This window comes from Nycticebus coucang, chromosome 9 (genome assembly GCF_027406575.1).
Source record: "Nycticebus coucang isolate mNycCou1 chromosome 9, mNycCou1.pri, whole genome shotgun sequence".
NCBI lineage: Eukaryota > Metazoa > Chordata > Mammalia > Primates > Lorisidae > Nycticebus > Nycticebus coucang.
This window is the reverse complement of record NC_069788.1, coordinates 12,138,706-12,164,074: the sequence shown is the minus strand read 5'-3', so window position 1 is coordinate 12,164,074 and position 25,369 is coordinate 12,138,706. Positions and strand designations below refer to the sequence as shown.

Here is a 25,369-nt window from a genome sequence, read left to right as displayed (position 1 = left end):
GGCCGGGTTCACATCTGCCTGCCTCAGTGTATGTAGCCAGCATCCTAACCACTGGGCGACAGGCACCAAGCCTCTTGGAAAATTTTTATTGTTTCATGCCTTAGGTTTAAATCTTTTATCCCACTTGAATCAATTTTTGTATGTGGTGAGAAATGAGGGCCAAGTTTCAGTCTTTTAATGTGGTTATCCAGTTCTCCCAATACCATTTATTGAATAGGGACTCTTTTCCCTGGTGTATATTCTTATTCAGTTTATCAAAAATCAGATGGCTGTAAGATGTTAATTTTATCTCTTGATTTTCTAACCCACAACTAATATTATACTGAATGGAGTAAAACTGAAAGCTTTTCCATTTAGAACCTGGAACTGGACAAGGTTGTCCTCTGTCACCACTACCATTCAGCATAGGGCTGGAAGTTCTAGTCAATAGAATCAGGCAAGAGAAGCAAAAAAAAAAAAAAAAAAAGGCATCCAAATGGGGGCAGAGCAGGTCAAACTTTGCTCTTTGCTGACGATATGATCTTACACTTAAAGAACCCCAAAGACTCGACCACAAAACTCCTGTAAGTGATCAAAAAATACAGCAATGTCTCAAGATATAAAATCAGTATCCACAAATCAGTAGCCTTTGTATATGCCAGTAACAGCCACAATGAGAAGCTAATCAAGGACACAGTTCCCTTCACAGTAGCTTCAAAAAAATGGAATACCTAGGAATACTCATAATAAAAGAGGTAAAGGACCTCTACAAAGAAATTTACAGAACCCTAAGAAATTAAATAGCAGAAGATATTAACAAATGGAAGAACATACCATGCTCATGACTGGGAAGAATCAACATTGTGAAAATGTCTATACTTCCCAAAGCAATCTACAGATTCAGTTGCAATCTCCATTAAAATACCATCATCATACTTTCAAGATTTGCAAAAAATAATTCTTCATTTTGTATGGAGCCAAAAGAAGCCCCGTATAGCCAAGGCAGTTCTTAGTAATAAAAACAAAGCCACGGGGGTGGCGCTTGTGGCTCAGTGAGTAGGGCACCGGTCCCATATGCCGGAGGTGACGGGTTCAAACTCAGCCCTGGCCAAAAACCACAAAAAAAAAAAAAAAAAAAACTAAGCCACGGGCATCATCCTACCACACTTCCGGCTATACTAGAGGACCATGGTGATCAAAACAGCATGGTATTGGCACAAAAATAGAGACATAGACTTTTTTTTTAACTTTTATGGAAACCTTCTATTCTCAGGATTTAGATCATGAGATTATTATAAATAAAAGGGAATTTTAGAGAGGTCCCTTTTATAAAGTGATAACTTTTTTTTTTTTTATTGTTGGGGATTCATTGAGGGTACAATAAGCCAGGTTACACTGATTGCAATTGTTAGGCAAAGTCCCTCTTGCAATCATGTCTTGCCCCCATAAAGTGATAACTTTTTAAGTAATCTTCTGGTGAGGCGGTGTATTTGTTTCTTATTGCTGTTCTAATAAACAAACACAAACTAGTGCCTTTATCTTGTTCCAGAGGTCAGATGCAAATGAGTCACAGTGTCCTGGGGCCAGGCTCTCTCTGGAGGCTCTATAGGAGAGGATGCATTCTCTTCCCTTCTGGCCGCCTGGGGCTGCCTGCAGTCCTTGCTGGGAACCTTCTTGCATCTTCATGCCGGCAGTGGCTGATGGAGCCTTTCTCACATCACATCACTCTGACTCGTCTTCTCTCTTTTCCTCTTACAAGGACTGTTGTGATCTCACCTTCTCCGCCCAGACAATCCAGGATAATCTCCTTATTTTTTATTTTATTTTTTTAGAGGTGGGGTCTCATTCTGTCACCCAGGCTGGAATACAATCATAGTTCACTCCAACCCCAAACTAATCTCCTTACTTTAAAGTCAAGTGATTAGCAAGCTTAATTGTATCTGCAAGTTCCCAATTGCTACATAACGGAGCATAACATATCCCAGGTTATGGAGACTGGGATGTGAACAAGTTTAGGGGAGACATTATTTTACTTACCACAGACATACTTGGGTTTTGTAGGGAAAGCGTATAGAAAGCCCTGTTGACGAAGTGAACAAACAATTACAAAGTTAGACACTAAAATGTATATGTATATAATGAAGAAAAAGACAACAAAATACATTAAAAAGCAATCCTAATAAATATATCCCATAAACTAATTTCATTCTCAATTGTTTAATAAATAAATAAAACTGCATAATAACAATGCTTCATTCAATACTTCATTTCTTTTGACTAAAAATGAATGGGTTGAACCCTTGCTAAAGTTTGGTTTCTAACCAAACCTTTAATCATCTTTATTTATACCGTGTTCTCCATCAGTCTGGTTGTCAATTTTTTGTGTTCCAGGAGATATAGAGATTATGGAATTTGGGACCAGAAGACCTTGGGTCAAGTCCCTGCTCATTCTTTCATTCAAAATATGTTCATTTAAACAATTTGGCATGTTCCAGGCACTATGCTGGGCTTGGAGAATATGATAATAAGCAAGATAGACCCAATCCTTACCCTCATGGGTCTGACAGTATAACAAACGGACAGACATAGGATGGAGAACATTAAGTCTTATGAAGAGGTGTAGGGCCCAACAAGAGTCCCACAAGAGGGCCTAATCTAGACTCTCAGCATGAGGTCTACTCTGGGACCTGAAGGAGGAGGCAGAGGAAGGTAGACAGAGGGAGTAGTGCAGGGGAAGGAGAGGAGCTCAGGCAAAAAGGAACGTTACAGGGCGGTGCCTGTGGCTCGAGGAGTAGGGCGCCTGCCCCATATTCCAGAGGTGGCAGGTTCAACCTAGCCCTGGCCAAAAAAAAAAAAAAAGGAACATTACAGACAAAAACCTGACAGAAAAGGTAATACTAATCCTAAGGACATAAAGGAAAAGTAGAGAACACTATAGGGAGAAAGTGATGGGAGAACATTCTGGAGAGCAAGTTGGGGCCAGGTATAATTGAAATATAAAGACTCAAGGTATTAACGACCTTCTCAAAAGGCTCTGGGACAGATGCCAATTCATTGACAATTATTCTTTTTAAAAAAATGTTATTCATTAAGCACTCTTCAGAATTCAGAGAGAGAGGCAGAAGGCCTGCCTGGTCAGCGGCGATGGTGCTGAAACTCATTTGTACGCATGTTTCTTTCACCAGGTGTTGCACTTGATTTGCACTTGTGTAATGAACGCTGTTTCCCTGAATACGGACTTTTCAGGCACCCACACTGTAGTTCAGGGAATAATTGGGGAATTAGAGATCCTTCCCAAATCACACCAGGCCTCTTTTAACTGATTTAGTACTTGGTGGTGATACGGGGTAAGAGAGGCAACCTGGCCCCAGCCAGCCTCCCGTTCCCGTGGGTTTAACCATCCTGTTTTCTGGTGCCTTCCTCACTAACTTCCATGTACCTCATCTTTGGAGGAGTTGGGCGACATCAACTCCTCCACTCTGGGCCTTCTTTCTACCTTTTCAAGCCTGGCAACAGGGGAAGCCCTCTCCCGTACTTCAGTTAATGTATCTCTATTCTGGGTCACCTTTATTTATTTATTTTTTGCCCTAAGATTGCCAGCGTCACATTTTTTTGTTTGTTTTCTATACGGTTTTGCATATCTTTAACTTTGTCACACTCTTTCCTAGTACCTAGTGCCCTTTCTGATACATTGTGACAAGTATTGCTGGCGTACATTTCTTTGTTGATGTATTATCATACCCTTAAAAACAGTCGAGATAGTCTCTTTGCTTTGGTTATTGTCTCCTTAGTTGTACAGAAGCTTTTCAGTTTAATGAAGTCCCATTTGTTTATTTTTGTTGTTGTTGCAATTGCCATGGCAGTCTTCTTCATGAAGTCTTTACCCAGGCCAATATCTTCCAGTGTTTTTCCTATGCTTTCTTGGAGGATTTTTATTGTTTCATGCCTTAAATTTAAGTCCTTTATCCATCTTGAATCAATTTTTGTGAGTGGGGAAAGGTGTGGGTCCAGTTTCAGTCTTTTACATGTGGATATCCAGTTCTCCCAACACCATTTATTGAATAGGGAGTCTTTCCCCCAAGGTATGTTCTTGTTTGGTTTATCAAAGATTAGGTGGTTGTAAAATGTTAGTTTCATTTCTTGGTTTTCAATTCGATTCCAAGTGTCTATGTCTCTGTTTTTGTGCCAGTACCATGCTGTCTTGAGCACTATGGCTTTGTAGTACAGACTAAAATCTGGTATGCTGATGCCCCCAGCTTTATTTTTGTTACAGAGAACTGCCTTAGCTATACGGGTTTTTTTCCGGTTCCATACAAAACGCAGAATCATTTTTTCCAAATCTTGAAAGTACGATGTTGGTATTTTGATAGGAATGGCATTGAATAGGTAGATTGCTTTGGGAAGTATAGACATTTTAACAATGTTGATTCTTCCCATCCATGAGCATGGTATGTTCTTCCATTTGTTAATATCCTCTGCTATTTCCTTTCTGAGGATTTCATAGTTTTCTTGTGACTCAAAACATCAATGAAGTTCTTTTTTTTTTTTTTTCTTTCCTGTTTTTTTTTTTGACCAGGGCTGGGTTTGAACCCGCCACCTCCGGCATATGGGACCAGCGTCCTACCCCTTTGAGCCACAGGCGCTGCCCCGATTTCATAGTTTTCTTTATAGAGGTCCTTCACCTCCTTCGTTAGATATATTCCTAGGTATTTCATTTTCTTTGAGACTATGGTGAAGGGAGTTGTGTCCTTAATTAGCTTCTCATCTTGACTGTTATTGGTGTACACAAAGGCTACTGACTTGTGGACATTGATTTTATATCCTGAAACATTACTGTATTTTTTGATGACTTCTAGGAGCCTTGTGGTTGAGTCTTTGGGGTTCTCTAAGTATAAGATCATGTCGTCAGCAAAGCAAAGAGACAACCTACACAATGGGAAAGGATATTTGCATATTTTCAATCAGACAAAAGCTTGATAACTAGGATCTATAGAGAACTCAAATTAATCCACATGAAAAAAGCCAACAATTCCTTATATCAATGGGCAAGAGACATGAATAGAACTTTCTCTAAAGACGACAGACGAATGGCTAACAAACACATGAAAAAATGTTCATCATCTCTATATATTAGAGAAATGCAAATCAAAACAACCCTGAGATATCATCTAACCCCAGTGAGAATGGCCCACATCACAAAATCTCAAAACTGCAGATGCTGGTGTGGATGTGGAGAGAAGGGAACACTTTTACACTGCTGGTGGGACTGCAAACTAGTACAACCTTTCTGGAAGGAAGTATGGAGAAACCTCAAAGCACTCAAGCTAGACCTCCCATTTGATCCTGCAATCCCATTACTGGGCATCTACCCAGAAGGAAAGAAATCCTTTTATCATAAGGACACTTGTACTAGACTGTTTATTGCAGCTCAATTTACAATCGCCAAAATGTGGAAACAGCCTAAATGCCCACCAACCCAGGAATGGATTAACAAGCTGTGGTATATGTATACCATGGAATACTATTCAGCCATTAAAAAAAATGGAGACTTTACATCCTTTGTATTAACCTGGATGGACGTGGAAGACATTATTCTTAGTAAAGCATCACAAGAATGGAGAAGTATGAATCCTATGTACTCAATTTTGATATGAGGACAATTAATGACAATTATGGTTATGGGGGGAAACAGAAAGAGGGAAGGAGGGAGGTGGGTGAGGCCTTGGTGTGTGTCACACTTTATGGGGGCAAGACATGATTGCAAGAGGGACTTTACCTAACAATTGCAATCAGTGTAACCTGGCTTATTGTACCCTCAATGAATCCCCAACAATAAAAAAAAATAAATAAATAAATAAAAGTTAAAAAAAAAAAAAGAGTAAGACACCAGAACAATACATTAAAAACTGAGTAAAAAAAAAAAAAACAGTCGAGATAGTTATCCACATAACAATTGTCATTCCAGGGTGGCGCCTGTGGCTCAGTCAGTAAGGCGCCAGCCCCATATACCAAGGGTGGCAGGTTCAAACCCGGCCCCGGCCAAACTGCAACCAAAAAATAGCCGGGCGTTGTGGCGGGCGCCTGTAGTCCCAGCTACTCGGGAGACTGAGGCAAGAGAATTGCTTAAGCCCAGGAGTTGGAGGTTGCTGTGAGCTGTGTGAGGCCACAGCACTCTACTGAGGGCCATAAAGTGAGACTCTGTCTCTACAAAAAAAAAAAACAATTGTCATTCCATAGAGACAGGTTATACAGAGAGGCTCTGCTATATGTGCGTATCCCACATGCCACATGGGATACATTAGTCGTTTATAGTTTATATCAAGTAAATGTGTCATTCTAATCTTTTTTTGTTAAATCATAAAGAGGTAGATCATGTATACATTAATGCATTTATGGGGTGCAATGTTCTGATTTCATATACAATGGGGAATGCTTACATCGTACTGGTTAGTATATCCCTCACCTCATTTACTTAATTATTGTGATAAGACATTTATACTCGGGCGGCACCTCTGGCTCAGTGAGTAGGGCGCCGGCCCCATATACCGAGGGTGGCAGGTTCAAACCCAGCCCCAGCCAAACTGCAACCAAAAAATAGCCGGGCGTTGTGGCCGGTGCCTGTAGTCCCAGCTACTCAGGAGGCTGAGGCAAGAGAATCGCTTAAGCCAAAGACCAAGAGGTTGCTGTGCACTGTAACACCACGGCACACTACCAAGGGCAACAAAGTGAGACTCTGTCTCTAAAAAAAAAAAAAAAAAAAAAACAGACATTTATACTCTATACTTAATAGATCCAACATGTACCCTTGCAATATGCACCATAGGTGTGATCCCACCATTCACCCTCCCTCCATCTGACCTCCCCCCTCCCCATGTCATTCTAATTTTTATAAGATATTAATCAATTGACTAATCAATAAAAAATTGTCTACATTTTCAAATATGGGATAAACCACGTAACTCTCCAGTCTTAAAAAAATAGAGTAAGCTTCTCATTGACCACTGTATTAGTTGGGATCGCCTAAAAGCAGACCCTGAAACAAAGATTTTAGTGTGCGTGGTTTATTTCCCAAGGGAGCACCAATATACCAGTATGGATTATGGGAAAGGAGACAGGGAAAGGAAGTCTACACAGGGTGTGGATTATCAGATAACTGCTGTGGGCATTGGCTTTCTCTGGGAGAAACGATTTCCCTGGAGGTGAGGAAATGGTGGCATTTACCCAACAGCTCCCATTTGTCACTGACTGAGGGCTACCTGCAGAGACATTAACTTCCTGCACTTCAGAGCTGCTGCCCCTTGGGCCCAGGTGACTGTGCAGCTGGGAGGAGCCCTCAACAGGCAGCTGCAGGTGCTTGCAATAACACGGCATTTCTTCCCTAAAGGGGTTAGGTCCCGGAACCCAGCAGCAGCTGCTTCTAGAGTCGTCTTCTGGGGTCTCCCGAGTGGTGCCTTCTGGGCTCTGCACAAAGCTGCCCGACCAGTGGAATCTCTACTGGTTGGCACAGGTTCTCTCTGCCCAGCCACAGGGCCTGTGAGGTCATTTCCATTTCTGACTTGAACAGTTTTTCCATATGCACCTGTGGAGAACGTTCTTTTCCTCCTCTTTCTGTGCCTTCTGTTGCTTCTCAGGTTCCTCCGGCAGGATCTCAACATTGTTGATACAACATCTTTGCACCCCGCCCTGGCATTCCACATGGATGTGGCCACCCCCGTAAACCTAGATAAGTACTTTTAATTCTAAGAGGCAGATACCTTATTTACCAAATGCCACTAATCTGAACTTTCTATTTACAGACCATCATCCCTTTCCATTTCAATTTTAATAATAGTCTAATTGAAATTCCAAAATATCACTTGCAACTCTCTTACAGCAGGCTTAGTTTAAATTGTAGTGGTCTGCCGTGTGTGTGTGTGTGTGTGTGTGTGTGTGTTGACTATATGAAAATTTCTCATCCAAACTGGAATATCTTTGAGAGTAAAAAGAGCACACTGTTAATACACCAGAACAGCAGGCATGAACCAGGGTCACCCTGAGTCAACCAGGACATATGATCACTACCTTTTACCCTTCCGTGCTATTAACACAGCCCAGGAGGGAAGAGTTCAAAGCAGAACACTCCGGACTCCAGCCCTTTCAATTCCTTGGAGCCGGTTGGGAGGTGAGGAGCAGCCCCTGGAGAAGTGCTGCCATCAGTAGACGTCCTCTTTCTGCCACGTTCCCTCCTGCAACACGGTGTCACGAAAAGAGCTCCAAGACCTTACACACGGGGTCAGACAATTAAGTTCATGAACTCGTCCTGGGAAAAGTACTCCCTCCCTCATTGCTGACTAGCACTGCAGTCCCCAGACGGCCAGGCGGAGAGCTTCGAAGGTGGAAGTGACATTCAGCAATGTCGTATGCAGCACTTTTTTGGTAATGAGTTTGCAAACTTAACTGTCAGACCTCAAATGATGACCGCTCTGATGGCCATTCTAGAAAAAGAGTTCCTAAATTGCTTTGAAGGGTGGACTAGGGGCTGGTTTAAGTGCATGGCTTTCCGAGGGGAGCATATCTAAGGTCACCGCACAGATACTCAGCCCTGAGTTATGGAGCACTTTTTCTAAGTCAAGTTCACGAACTTAATTAGCCTACCTGGTAAGTTGTAGAGGAGTTGGGCCTTAGAAGTTGCTTTTGTTTGTGGGGGTTTATTTGTGCTGGTGGTGGTAGGTAGTTTTGCCACTTACTCAACTCTCTGAGCCTCAGATCTCATGCTTGTAAAATGTAGGAATGCCAGTTTCAGAGACTCCTGATAAGGGTTAATAAAAACGTCTGTAGAGTCCTGAGCACGGAGCGCGTAAATGGTGCTCAGCGGAAGGTGGAACCTTTTCTTTGCAGTGTTTCCCCACTGCCAACGCCCTCGTGTTTGTCTCCTGGCAGGAGGAAGGGAACGTGAAGGGGGCACGGGAAAAACAGCTGAAACCGAGGGGTATTTTAAAAGTGCATCTTGAAAGTGGGAATTTTGAAAACTTAAGTGCATTAAATGTGTGTTACAAGTGCCCACGGAGTACGATGCAAGAGGTGGATATAGAACCTTTCTCTTGCCCATATGAAAACTCTTAGACAAGTTTATCCTGGAAATCATACCTTATCCCTGATCTTTACTTCTCTTATATACCTTACTAATAGAGAAGCTATATGGTATTTAATTATCAACATATTCTCACTTCATTTCATTTCAATGTGTCCTATCTATATTGTTTGTTTACAATTTTTTGACTAGCAGTTTTCGAATCATGTCTATGGAGCAGTTCTCAGATTTATGGGCTGACGCGTGGTAAATCTGCGTGGTGGATTTGCACTCCCTGATCTTATAATAAGCTGCAGAAAAAAACCTCTTGATGGAAGCAATTTAATCAGACTGTGTGTATGTGTGAGAAAGAGATGGGGGAAGGGAGCAGGAGGAGGGGAGAGAGAGGGAGAGAAAAGACTCCACGGAGAGCCCAGATAGATCTTCCAGCCAGAGGCAGCGCGAGTTCTTCAAACCAGGTCAAAGCTTCCTTGCTGTTGAGTTTTCCCCAGACAACAATTTCATGCTGATTCTTAATTTGTTCGAGATAAACAAGGTAAGCCTGTGTTCCGCGAATGTATTTACTAAGTTCTATCAGGAGTTTGTTAATTCATAGTTAGTGATAAAACCAAAATCAAAAGCCAAATTTCTGTTTTTGTCTAAAGGCTTAGTAATACATAACAGTTTTCAAACAAATGTAGTGTTATACTTGAGATTACCAATAATTAAATAAAAATGAAAAAGTGTCAAAATTGTACAGTAGATGAAGTACTTACAGAGGGATGTTGCTTCTGTATATATATTTGTAAAATTATAATGTCCAAATATAATTATTTTTAAAGCTAGACTTACAGGACTTTAAAGGTAGATTTGAAGTTGAGCAGTGTTCAAACTCATTCATACCAAAACACACATCTTAATGTTATTCCAAAGTTATACTTTTATTTAAAGCAATTATTTTCCTATTTAAAATTGTGTCAGCTATTAATGTATCACAGACAATATACGCCCTTTACAAACAATTAAATGCAAATCCTTTATATAAAGTATTTCTTTTGGAAATTCAAAAGTATATTTACTTTGCATTTTGAAACTGTAAATCACATATTCTATTTAGGCTCCCATCATTTCACCTTATATTTTGTTACATGCAGGCGAGGACCAGAGAAATGTAACTTTATAGATCAGAAGAAAACATATATGTTAAGAATTTGATAAAATTTCAAAAATAGATTTATTTTATATTTTCAGAATTTATGGAAAGAAGCATAATCTGACATATTTTTCATAATTCATTTTCTTATTAGCTCACCTGCTGATGTCACAGTCAGACTGAAATTGAAAGTATACTATTGTGATTACTAGAATTTGTCCCAAGCCATTCTGAGAATCCTCTTGAAAAAGACAACGTTACGTGTATATACATTCAAAAACAGCACTCTTCTCCAAAGAGTAAACATATAATCTCCATGGTAATATCAACATTTGTCAGTAACTTCCTTTCTAACTTCTGTAGGGCTGTAAATCAAAATCTGATGGAGGGTACTTTCGCATATGACGGCTTTTATCCATTATCAGAGAAGCGTCTTCTGTGTATTTCTTGTGTGTTATATTTTCCTATTTTACATTCTGAGTAATATGAAACTAATTTCTGGCATTTAGTTGTACTTGACATTTAACTTCAGAAGAGGGGCTTATCCATGGAATAAAGGCATAAATACACTTAGAATGGCTGTAATACAGCTGTGATTTATAGCCTTCCCTTCCCTAACTCCCAATTTAGCCTCAGTTATTTGTCTTAAAAGAATTCTTAACATGTACGAGTATTTGGTTTGATGCCATCTTCATGCTTAACCAAGTAAAAAGTCCTCTTGCTTCTTATCTGTGCTTTTTATAAGCAGTGAGAAATTACTTTTCTACCTAAGTAAAAATAGTTTCTTTTTTCTCCCTTGCACTATCAACTTGGTGTAAAACCAAGAGTCTGGAATCAGTGTTGTCTGGAATTTTTTTACCTGGCTGATCAATTAATAAGAACCACATTGGGTTTCTATGAAGTGATACGCACTAAGTTGTAGTTACTAAAGTCAAGTCACCAACTCACTCAATAAACATTAGTGAACAGCACTCTTCACAGACGAGTGCTGAGGGCAGAAGCCTGGCAGCATATATATTCATATGAAAAGTTACCAGAAGTGAACGATTTTATTAAAAGTTTGTTAAATGAATCTAAGTGTTTCCACAGAGTAGTTCATAGTCAATTACCAATTTGTTAATAGGGAAATCAATGTAAGAGTTTAGAGAACAGTATTACGATAGCTTAGGCCGGTCAGAGCAGGTCATGAGAGGAGGTGCTTTGAGGCCATCGTAAAGAACGGATAGGGAAAAAACTAAAAGGACTTCCCAGGCAACTAGGATGAAATAAGGAAAAGCTTAGAGGCAGAAAATGCCAGCTCAGGAACAAGGAAGAGGATGTAACCAGCTTGGCTGGAGCACAATGCTGGGTTGTTAGGGGTAGGGAGAGGTCAATATGGCCAGGCTGTGTGAATCAAATACAGGACCGCTGTAAATGCCCCAGTAGACATGGAAGACCAAGAATCAGCATGCCATCTCTGTGTAAATCATTCTCTCTTGGTTGTACAAAGCCAGTAAATGGCAAGAATCTCGGTAGAGGACATAAGGCAGTAAGAAAAACAACCATGTTTTGTTGGTGGGAAGACAGAAGTACCCCTAACAGAAACAGGAAAGTAGTAGGAGGCCAGTTTGGGTCTATAAATCTCAGAGTTCAGCCAGAATCAGTAGGAGATATATATATATGTATAAGATGTCTTTATATCTTTATATATATGGATTTATGACAATATATTTATATATATATATTCTTTATATATACATACCAATTCATTACAAGGAACTGGCTTTTATGATTGTGGAAACTGGCTGGGCAGGTCTAAAATCCCAAGGGCGGGCCCTGAGGGGAGAGCACACTGGAGCCCTCGGGCGCCACAGAAGCTGTAGACAGGTGGAATTTCTGTTTCATCAGGAAAGCTTCAAACCAGCTCGTTAAGGACTTTCAACTGGTTCGATCAGGCCTACCCAATTTACCTGAAATAATCTCAATAATCTGCCTGTTCAATTGATTTATGGACTCTAATCATAAAATTCCTCTCACAGCAACACTCAGATTTGTGTTTGATTGAAATCCCTGGTTAACTGGGGACTGTAGCCTAGCCAAGTTAACACATCACAAAAACTACTGCAAATTTTAAAATGTCGTTAGGATTTCTAGGTAGAAATAGCCAGAACTCTATTGGAAATGAAGAGTTAAAACTCATGAAAGGGTTTCATTGGAATTGGGAGTTAGTCACGTAAAGATGATAGCCACATAGTCAAGAGCATTAAGGAGGCCCGCACAGAAGTCTGTAGAACTTGCTATGCATCAAAGCTTAATTCTTAGGAGAAACTATTTTTATGGAACAGAAGAAGAATTCACTAAAAGATAAAGGAGAAAAAAGATGAAAGAGCTAAGGAAAGAACCATAATAGCAGATAGCCTTAGCTGTCTCTCTCTTTGCCATATTTTGTCACTGCTTTCCGAAGATTTCCAAGGGTCAGGGAGCATGGCTGATGGTTCCCCTGATTTTCTTCTGTCTTTGGACATCTTGCTGATAGAGATTTAAACAGAATTTGCCCTGAGAAATTAAATAAATAGATAAATAGATAAATAAAACTTTTGGTTTTATCAGGTGCATTGAAAGCAAGATGTGAATAAGATGGATAAAAGACTCCAGGTTGCAGGTATTTTGAGACATAATAGATAAGAATAAATTAGAAGTTTAACTTAGGATTACTTAATAAGAGCTTCCCAGGACTTTTACCCCCGCCCCGACCTTGGCCTTGAATGCTCTTTCCCTTCCTCCCTTCCTCGTATATCTAGCAAATTTTCTTTAACCTTCAAGTTGTAGCTCCAACATCTCCTCCTTCTTTCACTCACCCCAGGAGAGAGGCTGACTTGCCCCCTGTCCCATCTGTCATGTAGGCATATTTTATGTTTCTGATCCTACTGAAATAGAATTGCCTACATGATTGTTGCAAGCCAAGTAGTAAGCTTCTTTTAATGTGGAACCAACAGTGCCTGTAACAATACTATTTAAGTGCTTAATACATCTTTGGGATATAAAGGTATTGAGTATTTATGCCTAGATCTTAGAAAACTTAGATTAATACATGGATTTGGGGGTGGGGAGAAATTGGGGGAGTTTGAGGGTTTAAAGAGTAAGATTAAAGAGAATAAGGTAGAGTAAGAAAAGAAAGGGAAGTGTGTGATGGGAATGTTACGAAGGGTGAGGAGGGAGACCGTTCTCCTGATGCAGAAAAGGAGGAGGACAGGTTTGGTGTAGATAAGTACCTCATTGAAAGGGAGGAAGTATGGGCGGCACCTGTGGCTCAGAGGAGTAGGGCACCAGCCCTATATACCAGAGGTGGTGGGTTCAAACCTGGCCCCAGCCAAAAACTGCAAAAAAAAAAAAAAAGAAAAACAGGAAAGGGAGGAAATATGGAAGAAATCTATCTTCTCTTGAAAGTAAAAGACAAATGGATGTGAGGGAGTATGTTCTTTCTCCTAAAAAGATGAGTTTTTTTTACATGAAAAACTTGAAATTTTCACGCAATAGGTTTGTCAACCTAACCTTGATCAAAAGTATTTGAAGTGCTTATAACAAGGAAGCTATTATTCTTTCTCTCTCTGTTTCTCCCCTCCTTCTCTCTCTCCCACCACACTGTGTGTGGGTGTGTGGAGAGAGATCTGAAAGGTCTGTTATGGGTGGTTCTTAAGCAAATTTGTTTAACTGATATTTCATCTCTGTGTGTTCTCCCTGCAGCCATATGCCATCCTAGGGTTAATTGCAAGTGGTAGTAAGTCAAAATATGTGTCCTATAAAGAGATTCATGGATTATCATTCTGGTAAACTTTTATTGAAACACTCAAAGAACAGCATAATCCTGGAGAAACATGATTTCTGCAGGTGCTAAGATGCACAACGCAAATGCTCATCCTGTCTTTCCAATAGAGCACTATTATGCCAACTATAATGGAACTTTATCCATATTTGAATTTTGCAGTTTCATGTTTATTTGTATATGTATTTGAAGTGGGACCCTCAGAAGTTGGCTAAATTTCTCTCTCAAGTACAACAGAAAACTAGAAAGTCAGGAGTCGGGAAGACCAGAGTTAGGGGAGGCAAACTGTAATCTGTCCAGCTCCAGTGCCAAGCATGGCCAGCATTCACGGTCACTGGGTCAGAGGCAATAAGCAAGACCAAACCGACTGAGGCGTAGGCAGGTGGGCCCCTTAGCGTTCACCTGGTCAGTGCCTTGAGTGCATTCAACAACTTGGAGCTAGAATCTCCAGATTTGAATTCTGGTTCTGCCATTTGCTGTCAATGATCTTGGCAAAATCATTTAACCTCTGTCATCCTTGGTTTCTTCATCAATTTGTTGAGAATATTTTGCAATTAGTGGAGTTCTTTATGAAGTTAATTGTTATATGTGGTGTTACAGTGTAACTAGGGGACAGTATAAATTAGCTTGGGCCCACAGCAGGTCAGGATATGGAGTGTTAGAATGAGGACAGTAATATTTATAGCTGTTTTAAAACAAGGAGCTGCTATACTGGGCCAATGATTCTGAGCCCTGTCCTTCTGGAGGCCTGTTTGAAATTGCTATTCAGCCCTCAGTTGGACATGTCATAAATGTGTATTTGATATACCATACTAACATTATTTCAGTATCCTTGTAGAAGAATACAGAGGTCAAAGAGAAGTATCTCATTCCACAATCAAAATCGTTGGTATATACACATATTTTCATGGAATTTAACTCTTACAAAATTAGCCATCATTTTTCACCAGAATTGTTTAATGTGTTCCTGAGATAATTCTATTCACATATGCCTTTTGGGGTTCCATCTTTTTAATTTGCTGATGCTTTGGGGGTTTAACCTAGCAAATGACAAATGAAAGTTTCAAATCCACAAAAATGCTCTTTTTTTCTCAGATTGATTTAAAACTTGACTATTTTCTTTTGAAAAAAATATGAACTTTATTTTGTAGAGAAATACAGCTCAAGTCAATTTACCAAGATTTGAGGGTCCTAGGGACCTGCACTACTTTTCTCCTTCTGTACTTTCTTAGTGGCAATTTCAAGAATTATTATTGAGAAGCTTTCACTATAGTACTTCGGAATCATGTTTGCAAACAGAGTTTTCATGTCTTTAAGGAGAACAACAGAACTAAGAGTGGTTTTTTTTTAAGACTGTGTTTAATCTGCCTGGATTCCTGAGTGTTGTTTGGACACTATATATGGCTGCAGCCAGCTCGTGCCACCTGTTACATAACAATTTATCGAAGCAGAAAGATGCCAAAGTCACTGGCGGTTAGTATTGTCCTGATAAAGTGTGAACAAATGGAGTATAATGAAATGTATTCTTTCTGACGCAAACAATCCCGGGGAAAAAAGGACACAGCTTACTGCTTTCATAACACAAATATTCTTTTTTAAACAAAATGGAAATTGAATTTTCATCTACAGTAAAAGTCAGAGACAGGAATATAAAAATTCAGGCTCTAATTTTCAGTGTGTCACCAAGGAGGTAGGTAACCACAGGCTAAGTTTTAACCTTACTGCATGCGGAATTCTTTGAGCAAAGTTTGGATTCGATCACTTATTTTATAAGTATGGTGCTAAGTTTCATGTATCCTATTCTAAAATGCATAAGTTTAATGCACCTATCATTTGAATTCCAGGGCCTTCAGCTCAATTTTTATTTTTAGTACTGCTTTAATATTCCGTAAGCCTTAAAATGTGTCGTATAAGTAAAATACGTAATGTTCTTAGAAATTTACAGCTGCTCAAATGAAAAAGGGGCAAGTTTGCTTTTAGCTTAGATGGTAATGTTTTCCTTCTCTGGAAGAGTTGTCAGCTCCACAGTCTTGGCCACATTCATTTGTTCCCACCTGTTGATGTGTAGCTAATCCAGAATCAGACAGCTTTGTGCAGTGACCACTAAATGCATATATAACTTCTCAAACTGTGAGGACTGTCACAATTTGCAATCAAGTTGGGACAGTGCCCTAAGAATATCAAGCAAAGTCTGGATAGTTGAGAGAAAGAGAAAGTAATTGACTTTGCAAAGGTTGTCGAATTAGAATTGATAATATCTTCATCAGTTTCATCTCCTATTTTGTTAAGATTGTGACTCTTTTATTAAAGCTTAGAAATCTGCTTAAGCACATTTAGTGTTTTCTTGCAGAATCGTTAAATACTGTGGTTGAAAGAATGTGGTCAATTTCCCACAGGTAATGCAGTTCTGGAGATGGGTAAACCTTAATCCATAAGATTTTCTGCTCACCAGCATACTTTTCAGGATTTTGTTGTATTATATATTTCAAGTTCTTCTTCACCTAATAGTCAAAAGATGGGTAGAGAGGTGAAAATTGAAGACCTAATATTTTTAATATTTTGTGCGAATTTTCCCCACCAGACATTTTCTCCTTATTGCCTCAGTGTTTTCTTTTGGTTTCAGATATGCAACTTTGTTTTGTTACTTAACATGTATCATAAACACGTTTGGCAGAGGATCAGCCATCCTGCAGTGTGCCGATTCTTTGGTGCACACGGGCTCAAATTCACCATTTCACACACAAGTTATATTCTCTCCAGCTACAACATCATTCTTTATCCGGGGCACACAGCCTACCCCCAAACTACTACCAACACCTGTATAGCCAGGCCTCAGAGTAGCACGATTCACTTCATTTGCCTGTTTTCCCCAACCTTGTAAAGTCCGCACTCTAAGGGAGGGTCCATCTCAGCGCCAGCCTGAAGTGAAGCACTCAGAGCATCTGGCTTTAAAAGGACTAGCTGGTCAGAATCACCCTGTGCTCATGGCCAACCTCACTCCTCTGATCTTTTTTCCCTCATAAACTTTAATGTTTCTGATTTTCTCTCCCTCTATCTCCATCTCTTCTCTCCTTAATTAATCCATTCTCTTCTCCCTGAGATCCTGCAAAATTTCTCCTGAATTTACTATCTTAACTCCTTCTATGCCTACTAAATAATCGTGATACCTTTTTCCTCCTCTTAAACTTTGAATTACCTTTCCGATAGCTCAGTAAATAAATGCTATTGTTTTTAACTTTTTTTCATTCCCATTCCTCTAGAATAGGTTTGTCAGCTGGGTGTTAGAAATTACACCGGTGATCTAACTTGTACCAGCCTCATGTAGTTGGCCATCGTAAATCCCAAATAAGCCTCCAATTGTAATGTAACAAAAGAGGGTAAAATATTACCAGCCAATAATATTTTGAGAGAGTATAGCCCCCTGGAGTGGTTCTTATGTTCACAGTTGAATTGGCTTCTTCTGCAATAATACAGAATCTCCTAAGGTTGTGTGAAAGTCTCCAAAGACAGCGGGGTTTGAGTGGATGGGGATAGTTAGCTTTGAACGTTTTATAACTAAGATTTGGCCTGTGTGAGATCTCTGCAGTGTCAGCTGGCTTGCTAACTGGAAGCTTTAATTTATTTACATATTTCTTATCTTTGTCTACTGAACTATCTGCCAATAAAAACCCAAATGCCGCTTATGAGTGAAATAGAAACTGGATTCATTTTTAAGTCAGCAATATTAAATATGTCTTTCTGGCCACCTGTACTTCTTTCCTCTTGATTTCATAAATGCAAGAGAAAAGAACTGACTGTTAGAGCATCTGTATTCTTTCTTCTGAAAATTCTGGAGTTAAAAAAAAAGATTTCCAATTTTATAAGTTTTAGAAGGACTGACCCTAATACTCCAAGTTTCTCTGAAATCTCTACTTAAATCAAATCTTAGCAAATAAGGCCTGCACATTCTAGTCAGTATAGAAAGAGAAATCTTTACCCAGTTTTGTCAGGAAAATAAGCCAGTCATTACCAAATGTGCCAGCACCTCTTGGGTTTATTCTGTGACGTGTAGTCCCACCATCTTCCGGGAGGAACGTAACATTCTGCCTGGGTCTGCAGATTCACAGTCAGTCGCCTTGTGTTAGTGTGGAGTATCATTCCCCAGAGAGAAAGAAGTGAGGATTGGTCCTTCACAGATGGGCACACCCAGTGGAGCTGTGACTTTTACACACCCCCTTCATTCCCCCAAGATTCCTGAACTGCTAGGAGGAAAGGCTCCGTCAAAGAGAATGGGATTCTGCTCCTCATAGAAGATTTCCTTGTTTTTTGTATTATCCGAATTTATCACAAATTATTGAGTCTGATCAAAACTCCAAACAAAAATACCTAGGAGATTTGTTCTAATGGCAATTCCTTCCAATGGATCAGAATAAAGAATCCATTGCTTATGAATCATGGGGCAGGTTTGGTTGTGTTTTCTTTTTTTGTTTGTTTTGTTTTTGAGACAGAGTCTCACTATATCACCTTCGGTAGAGTGTCGTGGCGTCACAGCTCGCAGCCACCTCAAACTCTTGGGCTTAATCGATTCTCTTGCCTCAGCCTCCCACATATCTGGAACTACAGGCTCCCGCCACAATGTCTGGCTATTTTTTTGTTCCAGTTGTCATTGCTGTTTGGCCCAGGCCGAGTTGGAACCTCCAGCCTGGGCGTATGCAGCCAGCACCCTACCCACTGAGCTACCCTACTGCTGCCCCATGGGCCAGTTTTATACATGAGAGATTCTAGGCTTACCCAAGGCCCTAGAAATAAATGGAAGCCCATGCTGTTTGTCCTTTAAAAGTTACAAACCAAACCAACAGAATGCTAAATACAAGTTCTTCATGTGTCCTGCCTAGACAAAAATATCTTTGTAATGACCAGAGAGATCCAATTTGGAATTAGAATTCTGTGACTGCTCAGAGTTCTGTGCTTGTCCTCGGCTGCCCCCATCTCCTGCTGGGAACACACCTTCGTCTCTGGCCACACTGAGACTCCATCCTGCACCGTGGGGCCCTTATACACATGTACAAGCTCCGTCCACACCCAGTAGACCTGCACACTGGTGGTGCAATGCGTCCTGTGGAGGATGAAGCCTGGAAAGACAACTAGGGCAGCCCTGGGTGTGAATTCAGGGCCACTTAGGCAGGAAATTCTAGGATCCCAGGTGTCTGAAGCCTAGTTCAATAGGGAGCATGGGCTCTGGGTGGGCAAATCCTCTTGCCTGCCTCTTGGTACATGGGGAAGGAGAGGCTATGTGCTGTGTATGAAGGTGAGGCCAGAAAGCAATAGAAAAGGGGCTTTGAGAGCATGAACAGAGTGGGGCCCCAAGCAGGGATTTAAGAGACCGTCTTCTCATAGTGTCTTGAATAAAATACATCCTGAACTGTCTGCACTGATTAATGCACTATTTTTAGGATTTGATCTTTGTGAAAGTTTTATTTTATGTAGAAACCTTCTAATCTTTCCAGTTTGTTAGAAATCATGGCCTGGCCAGTGCTAAATGCAACTAAAAAGATGGAAAGAATCAGATTGCCCTTCCATGGCCATTGCCTTTAGGAGATAATGAAACACATTTTATTCTATCTTTGTAACACTTAACTACTTCATATGGGCAGTATTTGTTCCTACCTTTCAGTAATTGTCTTGTAAGTTATTCTAAGTGTTCACCACCCTCCCCTTGACAAACACACACTTACACGTGCTGTCTGCCTCTCCACTGTGCACTGCAAAAGTAATGAGCCCTCCTCATATAATAAATTCCTGCTCCACTGTTGGCTGAAGCTGCATTGAGTCCTTTATGGGGGCAAGACATGATTGCAAGAGGGACTTTACCTAACAATTGTAATCAGTGTAACCTGGCTTATTGTACCCTCAATGAATCCCCAACAATAAAAAAAAAAAAAAAAAGAAACTGGCCGGTTACCCTTCCTCACCCCTCACGTAGCGTGCCTGATGCTGGGACTCTGAATCTCAGTGCGGGGGGCTCCTTCAGTGGTGCTGACACACCACGTCTCCTCCAGCTTAGTTGTACCCCTGCTTCAAGTGCTCTCAAGAATTGCTGCCTGTCTCTTTAAGTTGCCCTTGCCCTGGTGAGTCTCCCAAAAAGAATTTCACATGCAACACAGTTTATATTATAAATCTGAACATCCCAATTTGATGGAAATTCATCATCATCCAAAATTTTATTTCAAGGAATATAGTGAAATACATAGAGAACCTATTTTGTTTTATAGAATATAGGAAGAAATTCTACCATTTTCTTTGTGCTGTAAAACTCTTTCTTCTATCCATAATAACTCATGCAGTAAGTCATTGCCACACAGTAATTAGGAATATCATATATGCGTGTTGGTCTCAGAAGATTAAAATGCTGGGAAGGACATCTCTGTTTATTGTACCCTGCAGGGTTCCTTATACAGTGAGGGTATTTAATCAACATTAGTTGTTGCTAGAATCTTCCCCTCCAACCTGCATTCGAGAGACTGCATTCAGACTACATAGGGAAGAAAGATTTCCATTAACTCTGATATTAGAAGAGGAAGCTTATTCTTCTAAATATGAAACTATAGAGAACTAATTCAATGAAAGTCTTCTATCTAAAGTTAAAGAATTGAGCACTCGTCAGAAAACTACTATTTTTATTTTTAAAATCTACACTTGTTTATTTTTTCTATAATACTATATGCTGTGATATAAAATAGGCTCCTATAACAAGACAGACACAGATACAGTGGCTTAATAAAGAGTATCGCGTCCAGGTGGGCAGTCCAGTCTGGGGCTGTGATAATGACTCTGTTGTGCTGTGCCAGGGGCCCAAGCTCTACCAGCTACATTAAATGTTTCCATCCTCAGACCTAACGCAGCTGCTGTAGCTCCCACCATCACATCCCCATACCATTAAGAGGAGAGGAAAAGGAGTAAGTGCTTAGTCCTTAGCTGGGACTATGGGGAAACTCGACCAGTAAGAGGATGGTGAGAGCAGATTTGGGGGGCACAGCAGTTTCAATGGCATGTTATAACTTCAGCATACTATGTTTTAAATAGCATTTTGAGTTAAATATGAGGCTGAGAAAGAACCTGTGCTTTGACTAGAGCAAGAGGAATGGGCATCATTCTACTTCAGGACCTTATCTGTATAAGGATATATCAGGATGTTATCCTGACTTCTTATCATTTCAGAGTAAGTAACTTGTTCTTCTTTCTCTCTCTCTCTTTTTTTTTTTTTTTTTGAGACAGAGTCTCACTCTGTCACCTGGGCTACAGTACCTAGTGCTGTGGCGTCATAGCTCACAGCAACCTCACACTATAGCTTTAAGCAATCCTCCCACCTCAGCCTCCCAGAGGGTCAGGATTACAAATGTGACCCACGCCTGACCAGTAAATTACTTTAAGTAGATGCTGGGCACTTTCCTGAGTGCTTTATATGCATTTTTTCATTTAATACTCCAAATAATCCTAGCAGCTAGGTATCATGGTGCTCTCTTTTAATAAATGAGGAAAGAGAGCCCCAGAAAAGCTAAGGAGGCTGCCTGCAGGCTCAGAGCTAGTAAGTTGTGGAGCTGGTACCTGAATCCAGACATTCTGATTCCAGAGTGCCCCTAAACCCCGTCCTATCCAACTTTGAAATGCCACTTAGAAATGTTAGACTGCCTGGTAAGATTGAGCAGGAAGAAAGATTCCTGAAAACCTTCAGTTTAAATAAAAGTTGTTGTTTTTTTTAATTTATGACATATACAATAAAATATTTGGGTTTTTTCCTGGGCGTCGGTCTTGGGTATTGTTTTACGATGAGGGTGGTAGATAGGAGATATTCTAGATGTTTACTTAATAAATGAAATCCAGCTTAATCTGAGGCATTAAAATATACCAAAAGAGTAAAAAAAACAGATTTGAACTAAATGTGATGTATGATAATACTGGCCAAATAACATGTAAGACATTATTTTCTGATTATCAAGAGTGGTTAGTAAATGATTTAGATACACTCATGCGATATTTCTGACCACTCTTTATTCAGCCCATTTCAGCATTTGAGGCTTAGCCTCATCCTCAGACCGATGAGGTGAGAATTTTTCCCCACATACTTTAAGTTGCATTTAAATCATAATATTCAGTAAGTAAGGTGAGAACTTTCAAGTATTAAAATAACATTATATACTCCCTAGATATAGATGTATGTTATGGCAGCCCTAGCTGCCGGCTAGGTGACTTAAATAAAAGATTTAAAAAATTAAAAAATCTGTTCTGGAGGCTAGAAGTCCATACCCAAGGTGGGGAGGGTTTGGTTTCTTCTTGGCCTTGCTCCCTGACTGGCAGGTGCGTCACCTTCTGTCCTCTTCCTGGGTAACCCCTCTGGCGCTCGCACTTCTGACGCCTTCTGAGTCCCGACCTATACTGCTAGCACATCAGTAAAGCTGGAGTAGGGCCCTCTCTAATGCTCTCATTTTAATTTATTCTCCACTTCGAAGGCCTTATTTCCAAATAAAACACGTTTTGAGGCACAGTGCTTAGAACTTCAACATAACCCTTTGAGGGGTCACAATTCAACCCCTACCACTCTGGAAACTTTGAGGCTGTGAAATCAAATAATTTACAGGAGTGAGAAACTCGGCCTTTGAATGTTTCCTCCTCTCTTACTGGTCTTTGCCCAAAACAGGATGCTTTGGGCATCCTGTACAGGTGGTGTGTTTCAGTGATTCTAACTCTCTTTTCTTAGATATTTTTTGGCAGCCTTGACAGGTTAACATGCAGATTATTTAAAGTATATAAAAGGCCATCTCGAACTCGCTTTCACTTACATTGATACCAGCTGGGCAAAGGGAAAGAATAAAAACCATACCAGCCCATGTTTTGTTCAAAAGATAAGTGTGACTGAGGGACCTGCCAGGCAAGGCCTTACATTACGGTTGCTTATAACAATATCAGACTTCTCACAAAAGAATAGCCCCTAGCCACCTTGGAAGAGCTAAAGGAAAAAAAAAAATAAACGTCGGTGTTCAAACAATGAATCTCTTCTCAGGTAGAATCTGCAAACAACTTAAAGTACATGGCCGCAAAAGAAAAAATAATATCTCTTTGGGGGTTGTGGGGGTGGAATAAAAGAAGGCCTACATCACTGGAAAAGATGGGAAGTATTATTTTGAAGGAAACTATCAAGGGGATTTATTCCATCCGTCTCTCCAAACTATTTTGAATGACACTATTTTTAGTTTGTTGGCCACTGTATTTCTTTCATGATAAATTTCTTTGGAAAATAGAAGACAAAAGGAAAGGAGTGGAGTTTATGGTTGGGAGGTTTAACCTGGAGAGCAAGTGAGAGAAAATGATGAAAACCACCAAAGTCTAAGAACTCTCAGGCAATTTTCTAAAAATAATCCTCCAGCCTATGAAATGTTTACAAGTTGTACTTATCTAGCTTAGGATGGAAGATATTCAGAAACCTTGGAACAACACAAAAGGAATGTTTTTATTTATTTGTTTAAAGACTGAAGAAACTTGTGACACTGCTGGGGCAGACTAATAAAAATCTCTGATTACATGGTTTCCAAAACGTGAGCAGCATCTGACGTCAACCAAGAAGTGCTTCTGTTAGATGTTTTCTTTCAAAGAGTCATGGTTGGAGATCTGTGACAGCATTACCATACTGGATGGTATATAATACAATACACAGTTCTGTATGGGGAATGTTGGCATTGGGAAGACCAAAACCTTGGGATCCTTAGGAACTGCGTTAACCACAGATCAGCATCAGCCCAAGTGACAGGTGACAATGTGCCGAGAGCTTTAGATAAAAGGTCATGGGTGATCCCGCCACTGCCAACCTCTGTGCTTCCCACCTCGCTGCTTCACTCACCGTTAAATCGACTGTGGTTGTTCAGGAAATGTAGTTATCTCAGGGAACTATACTCATTCTCATTTCATGCCTTTAAGTATCCTGCTCTCCTGACTTGAAATACAGTTACACAACTCTGTCCCCGTTCACCAGCCACACAGAGTTAAAATTTCCTGTGAAAATTCCTTGAATACCAATATTTGGTCTTTCGGTAGGTTCAAGACCGTCAGATTTTCCAGTTTGATTACATGGATGGTATTTTGTTTGAACACCAGATAAGGTCATTGGTTTGCTTTTAGGCAGCCTATTTTAGAAATCCTAACAAACACTAGAATTACCTTGAGAAATGGAAACAAAAAAGGAAATTTCCATTTCTCACCCAAAGGTTTCTCCAAGTTACATACTCAATTTAATGGCATTGCAAGCAGCAGAAACACAGTTACCGTTTGAATGGTTCTCTCTCTTCCCTTCTCTTCCTCCCTCCATATTGCTGAATTTACATATGGTAAATATTTAAAGTTAAATTCATACAAAATGAGCCCACCACACAGCACTTAGACCACATTGCAACTAGACGTTTACTTGTCCGTGTCTCTGGGTCATGACAGTTGGTGTCAGGGCTTCTTTCCTTTGCAAACATGTACAATATTGGGGTGCAAAGCACTCAGGACATAGTTTATTGAGTATTTAAATAAAGGACAAAATTAAGCATATCATATAATCACAGCTTTCCTGGTTTAAAAAGACTGAGTTTTATCACCATACATATAAAAAACATAAAGTAAATTTTATCCCTGCTCCCAGTTGTCACTTTCAGAGTCATCAAAAAATTGCACTTAACCGTATACTTTATGAGTTTATGGGCCATTATTGCATTTATTTTCCACACATGACTTGTTTAGTCAATTAGATGTTGTTATTTTACTGATTTCTCCAACTAATTGATGAAATCATACAGTCATCTTGGCATCGGAGACTGCTCTGATTATGGTTGATCTGATGTTATCTGTCTTTATCTTTCCAGCCAATAATATTAGATCTAAAAACATAGAAAAAAGCTCTACCGTCACATCTTAAAAAAGAGAGAACCTCCCCTAACACTGGGTATTCTCCAGACACTACCTCTTAGTCACAACCTTTTCCAAATAGTCATAGGAGCCCTCTCTGCTTACCCACCGCTCGCCCTCCCTTCTGATGGCTGTTCCTAAGTGATGTCACTTAGGTGCCTAGAGCAGGGTTACTCGTGGTCCACTGTATCTGGCAGTGATCTCCATCCAGCCAAAGACTGTGGTCATTTCTATGTCTTTTTCTTAGTAAAACTTGAATAAGTAATCAACACATTTGTTTTTGTTTTTGTTTTTTACTTCTTGAGACCTTTCTTCTGATTTCTGTACCATTGCACTTACTAGTGTTTTCTTGACCTTAAAAGGTCATTCTTTCCAGCCTCCTCAATAGTCTTGATTTTGTTCTGAACCTCTTTGGGACTATTCCAGGCTTCATTTTGGTTATGCTTTTTATCTGTATTTCTGCCCTAAG

General features: G+C 40.0%; 1 protein-coding gene across 43 annotated transcripts in view; it reads left to right on the top strand.

The window, feature by feature from the left end:
- The window catches only part of RIMS1 (regulating synaptic membrane exocytosis 1), a 546,022-nt gene that overhangs the window by 495,623 nt on the left and 25,030 nt on the right, over nucleotides 1-25,369 (top strand). The window contains exon 1 of one of the 43 annotated variants that reach the window (XM_053601840.1): nucleotides 9,482-9,584. The exons of the other annotated variants lie outside the window; for them this stretch is intronic. The gene's annotated coding sequence lies outside the window, so the exon portion shown is untranslated. Of the gene's footprint in view, nucleotides 1-9,481; nucleotides 9,585-25,369 lie in introns of those variants that run through there. 43 annotated transcript variants of the gene reach the window in all.